This window comes from Rattus norvegicus, chromosome 5, assembly GCF_021556685.1.
Source record: "Rattus norvegicus strain SHRSP/BbbUtx chromosome 5, alternate assembly SHRSP_T2T, whole genome shotgun sequence".
Taxonomy (NCBI): domain Eukaryota; kingdom Metazoa; phylum Chordata; class Mammalia; order Rodentia; family Muridae; genus Rattus; species Rattus norvegicus.
The window spans coordinates 57,080,095-57,086,303 of NC_141538.1; the positions used below are offsets into that span (position 1 = coordinate 57,080,095).

Here is a 6,209-nt window from a genome sequence, read left to right on the forward strand (position 1 = left end):
GAGTGAGGTGGCATTCGACCATGGTCTCAGCATCAGTAAAGCAGGACAGGGGGATTACAATTCCATCCTTAGCTAAAGGAAGCTATTCAGGTCTACATGAAATGCTGTCTCCCAAAACTAAAACTAAATAAAATACCATAAGGGAAAACAAACAAACCAATAAACAAATATCTACTTGAAAAGAAATACAATGTCCAAACTGTAAGTGGGATCTAAACTACTACACTGGAGTGACTTTAGTATAGCTAAAGGTGGGTTTGGAAGAGAGCTTTAACAATTTATTATTATTTGCCTGATATTCAGAAAAGACTCTACCATTAAATGTCCCCTACTGACTGATTTGTAAATATGAGAATTCTGATGCTAGAAATACTAATGTTTCTCCTGATTTCGTTCCAAAGCCAGAGACGAAACCCACATACCCTGACATAATTCGTGTTCTCTCCGGAAGCCACCCGGGGATGGTAACAAAGCTATGAAGACTGCGAGCAGAAGCTGCTGCTTCGCTCTACTTCCTTCCCACTCATTCAATCCTTTCCGAGTGGGCTTGCAGCTGAGACTTATTGCAGACCGGTAGCCGCTGGCAGTGAGCGAGGAAGATGAGCCTACCAGAGTGGGATGAAAAATGAAAAGTATGATAAGATGTAATGAAGTGAGATAAAATCCTTGCTCGGTGCCCAAATAAACTGCCAGTGTTTGGGCTTTGCAGCATGCCGCGTGCACTTAGATTCTGGCATGGGAAACAGCTCCGTGCAGAGGAATATTGGTGTTGAAGCCATATCCAGAATAACATGAGCCTGAGTTAACGAACGGATGTTCTCACAAAAGAATTTCAATATATTTAAAATTGTTTAAAATCCAGGTTAAATCAAACATTTGAAGCAAGGTTTAAATACATCTATATTTACTTAGGTTTTTAATAATAAATCCCGAGTCACCTCTACAATTAAGTTTGTTAACGTACTCATATTCATTAATTGTTGAATTCTCACAGAGAACTGAGTTATGGCCAGATATTGGCAGATAAAAAGAAAAGGAAAAACTTAAAATCAGAACCCCTGATTCCCTCTTAACTTTTGACTGCACGGGAGCTGAACTCGTTTTGACATCTCCCATTACCTGTGGAATATAAAATTTGGCCCTTCTGCCGCTGCATGGCAGTGATAAAGTGCAAACTAATGGTGTTCGCCCGACGTCCTAACCCTGATGTACCTGGCCTTTTCAAAACAGGGAGGCTAATGTCTAACGAGTCATGTAAAAGTCAGAGTGAGTGAACCTTAAACAAATGCAACATAGCATCTTTTGCGTTTCAGTTTTCCTTGAAATATCACCACTTTAAGCGCAGCACTGATGCCAAAAGGCAGTGACTGTACGTTTTGAAATGTGTATGAATGTAACCATAAAACAGTGAAATGAAAAGAGAGCTGAATCCTGGCCTGACTTGACAGCTTCGACTCTGGCTTTTTTGCTTTTCATATTTGGTGTTTTTTTTTTTTTTGTTGTTGTTGTTTTGTTTGTTTTTTTTTGTTTGTTTAAAATGTATATTTTCTTTAATCATAGAAGGCTCTAGTCTAGAAATGGGAGATTTATTTAACATTACTTACTGTAAGCTGGCAGTTTAATGCTTAATAGATGTCCAACCAGTGTACACAAGTATGCAAGGAGAATTTATATTTTTCTCATTTTTTTCCTCAGTGTATCCTTTCAACAAAACAACAAGTGACATGCAGATGGAGAATGCCCTCTCTCAGCAAGGGCTCCAGGAAATCAGAAAATACAGTCTAATATATGTTCCTGACATTCAGTTTGTTTCAAATCGCTAAAATACCTCTTGGTAGAAAAGAAAAAAATTCTATTAATCTTAGTGTTCACATATCAGGGTAATATAAAGGCACAGTGGAAGAGCTTGGTATTGGTTTTGTGTTTATTTGTTGTTTGTACGTTTGGTATCAGGGTCTCACTAAGTATCACAAGATCACCTCAGACTTACTGTGTAGTCCAGGATAGCCCCAAATCAGCAGGAAATCCTTCTAGCTCTGCCTCTGGGATTGCAGATTTGGGCTGCCATACAGAATTAGTATTGCCTCTTCTGCATAGGAGAGGGGTGTTTCCAGATAGTCTAGTGCATAAGGATCATTTAGATTAGAAACTTTAGTAAGCTTGACCATGCTGTGAATTTTTTCTAAGGGAACCAGGGCAGAAGCTTTGGCAGACAGTGCTTCACAAGGCAGTCATGCTTGGAACACTCTCCTGAACCCAGACCCTAGCATGCTGCCAAATCTCTTCTGTTAGTGTACCAACTACTGTTCAATAGTTTAAGTCTTGAATTTACAAATCTTACACAAGAGAGGAAACATCTCCCATAAGTCCCTTATGAATACCTACGCTTCCTTCATAGCATTGTAATTTATCTACATATTTTTAAACAATGCTTCATTCTGCATTTTTAGAACCATTTGTAAATTTAGTATCATACTCTTTGGCTTTCTATTTTTAAATCCACAAGCACATATTACAGATAGATTAATGTTACCTGTTCATGATGACTTTTCAATCCTGATGCTATTGAACATTTGAATTGTTTCCAGTATTTGAGAATTTTGAATAGCTGCTTTGTAAACATTCTAAAATCACAACAAAGAAGTTTCTGCTTGAAGGAAAGGTGGCTTCTGTTGTCCAACAGAACAGTTGTGGCATATTAGATAAGCACTCTGTAACCAACCTTTGTCCTCCACTCTCTCAAATAAGGATTTCTGTTTGCCATGGGAGTAAAACCTTCTGAAGCAAATAGAAGCAACACATTGTTACTATTCCCAGGTTATGATACAGAGCATACTGAACATTCTATCTCAATTTACAGTCCCTCCCAAGGAGCCTGGGAATCTTGTAGCTCTATTTCCTCATCAGTTAACTTTATCGAGCAGCATTTTGCTGAGCACTCAGGCTTCCTCTCTGTTCATTGGATATCTGGCATCCTCATGTGTGAAATGCTTGTTTTAAGTCACTCACCTGTTTCTATTGGGTTGTGTTTTTAAGGTGGCTTCTTCATAGGAGGTCTGGATAAAAGTTGTTCCTTAGCTGTACACATCACAAATAGCTTCTTCTTGCTTATGACTTGTCACTTCTTTTTAAAAAGCTCTTTTAGAAAAAGGCAGAATAAGGCAGAATTATAGCCATAATTTTAACATCACTGAATTTATGAATCTTTTTCTTTCTAGTCACTGCTCTTTGTGTTGTGTTTAAGAAATCCTTTACCACTAAGGACATTAATATATTCTTCCCCATTATCTTCTAAAAGCTTTATGGTTTTGCCTTTCACATTTAGGTTTTTAATCTACCTGGAATTGATTTTTTTATATGGCATGAATGCTTTTGCTATTATGCCATAATTTTTTAAAAATCGAACATCCACAAGGTCACCATTATCATTTAGTTTATGCCCCCACAATTGAGAGGGTAGTAGCCAGCCACAAAGTCAGAGTGTTGCTGGGGAAAAAATAAAGGGTATTTTTTTTCTTTTCCTTCTTTTTTTATAAAGAAACTGTAATTAAGTTCCCACTGCATGCCAGGATGCTTTACTTTCCTAACCTCTAAAATGCTCATTTTATGTGTGAATCAACTATTAATAAAATCTTTAGGGGACTCAGCAAAGATTCCCAAGTAGTATACATGTGTGGGCAAGCATCTTTTTTTTTTTTTTTTTGGTTCTTTTTTTTTCGGAGCTGGGGACCAAACCCAGGGCCTTGCGCTTCTTAGACAAGCGCTCTACCACTGAGCTAAATCCCCAACCCCCATCTTTTTTTTTACTCTTGTTTGTTTTTAATTTTTACATTCTGAAAGCATTTGTCCTCTGTCACTCTAGGTTAGTGATTCTATGAACAAATCATTTTATTCCCTTTATTATGAAACTTGGATTTTCTTAAGATTGTTACCTTTTCCCAATTATTTTAGTGTTTATTCATATTTTGTTATTAATTATTTTATTTATCCACATCCTAAATGTTGCTCTCCTTCCTGGTCCCCCTCTCAGAGTCCTTCTACCCATCCCCTTTGCTTTGAGAGTGTGCTCCCTGGTTATCCCCCAGTCCTGGTGTATCATATCACTTGGTGTAGGATTAGATGTATCCTCTCCCACTGAGGCCAGACAAAGAGACCTCTGTTGCATATGTGCTGGGGGGCCTAGTACAATTCCTTCAAGATCTCTCCTTCCTCCTATCCCATGCAAATCAACATACCTTCTGTCTCTCCTTTGAAAGCAAACAAGTATCTAAAGAATAACACTGGAGGTAATGGAGGACTCCTGCGATTGTTGGAGACTGAAGAGTCAGAAGAAACCTTCCCCAACACCGAAACCAGTGGTGAATTTGGAAAATGTCCTGCACAAGATATTGAAGAGGAACAAGCCTTTAAAAGATCTAGAAATACTGGTTAGATGATTGAATTGTGCATTTTTCCTTCAGAGCAATAATTCAGGGACAACGATTGGAAAAAGAGGCAAGATTATTAAGGCTCTCTGTATAGGCTACAATGCCAGCATTTTAGTCATAGACAGCAGTGGCCCCAAGTGTATACTGAGTATCAGTGCTGATATTGAGATCATTGGAGAAATTCTGAAGACAATCATCCCTACCTTGGAAGACGGTCTGCAGTTGCCATCACCCACTATAACCAGCCAGGTCTCGCTAGATTCTGATGCTGTGGAATGCTTAAATAACCAACATTACAAAGGAAGTTATAATGACTGGGAGTTAAGACTGTTGATTTCATCAAAGTCTGGCAGGAGGAATTATTGGTGTTAAAGACACTAAAACCAAAGAACTTATAGAAAAGATTCAGACAATAATCAAGGTTTTTTTTTAGGAATGCTCCTTGCCCTCTTTCTACTGACAGAGTTGTTCTTATTGGAGGAAAACCTGACAGGGTTGTAGAATGCACCAAGATCATCCTTGACCTTATATCTGAGTCTCCCATCAAAGAATGTACAACCTTATGATCCCAACTTTTATGGTGAAACCTATGATTATCGTGACTTAACCATGATGTCTGATGACCCAAGGATGTCCTGTAGAATTCCCCATGCAGGGAAGAGGTAGTTTTGACAGAATACCTCCTGGTTGGTGGGGTTGTCCCATACCTCTTTCTAGAGGAGATGATGATGATGATGATGATGATGATGATGATGATGATGATGATGATATGACCCCTCGTCAAGGACCTCCTCCACCTCCTCCTGGTCTGGGGGGCCAAGTTGGCAGCAGAGCCCGAATCTTCCTCTACCTTCTCCACCACCACCCAGAGGGGGAGACCTAATGGCATGTGACAGAAGAGGAAGGCTCGGAGACAGCTACAAAGCCATGGTTGGGTTCAACGCTGATGAAACTTGGGACTCGGTAAGTGACACACGAAGCACATCAGAATGGCAAATGGCTTATGAACCACAGGGCAGTTCTGAATATGATTATTCTTATGTGGGGGGTGGGTCATGGGCTCATAGTGGCAGACCTATTATCACTACACAACTAACTATTCCCAACGATTTGGCTGTATCTATTATTGGCAAAGGTGGTCAGCGGATTTAACAAATGTGCCATGAGTTTGGAGCATCAATCAAAATTGATGAACCTTTAGAAGGATCTGAAGATCGGATCATAACCATTATTGGCACCCAGGACCAGATACAGAACACTCAGTATTTGCTGCAGAACGGTGTGAAGCAGTGTGCAGATGTTGAAGGATTCTGATGCAAGTATTTTTTTTTCATTTTTATAGTGCAAAGACATATTCTAGAAAGTTTTTCTAAGACTAGTGAAGAATCATAGGAGTCCTGCATCTCTCTCTTTCTTTCTTCCTTTCTTTCTTTCTCTCTCTCTTTCTTTCTTTCTTTCTTTCTTTCTTTCTTTCTTTCTTTCTTTCTCTCTCTCTCTCTCTCTTTCTTTCTTAAATCTGCTTCTGTTTAAAAAGTCAACATTTCTCATCTTCATAGGTGTTCTGTATTTGAGCTGTAATGAAACCGTTGCTATTCACCAGATGTAATGCTTTAGTTCCTTACAAACTGTTTTGTGGTGAGGGCAGGCAAGTCTAACATTAAAATGTTGAAACAGCAGCAAAGTGAGTGGCTTTTATTTTCTGTTTATTGTTGGTGGTCTTAAAAACATTCCGCCAGTGTAATTATTGTGAACACTTGCTTTGTGGTCATTGTAATATTGGGG

At 38.9% G+C, this 6,209-nt stretch overlaps 1 pseudogene; it reads left to right on the forward strand.

Annotated features, from left to right (window-relative positions):
• The first annotated feature begins 1,154 nt into the window (after positions 1 to 1,154).
• LOC148005742 (heterogeneous nuclear ribonucleoprotein K pseudogene) lies at positions 1,155 to 5,741 on the forward strand (annotated as a pseudogene).
• Positions 5,742 to 6,209: the final 468 nt, after the last annotated feature.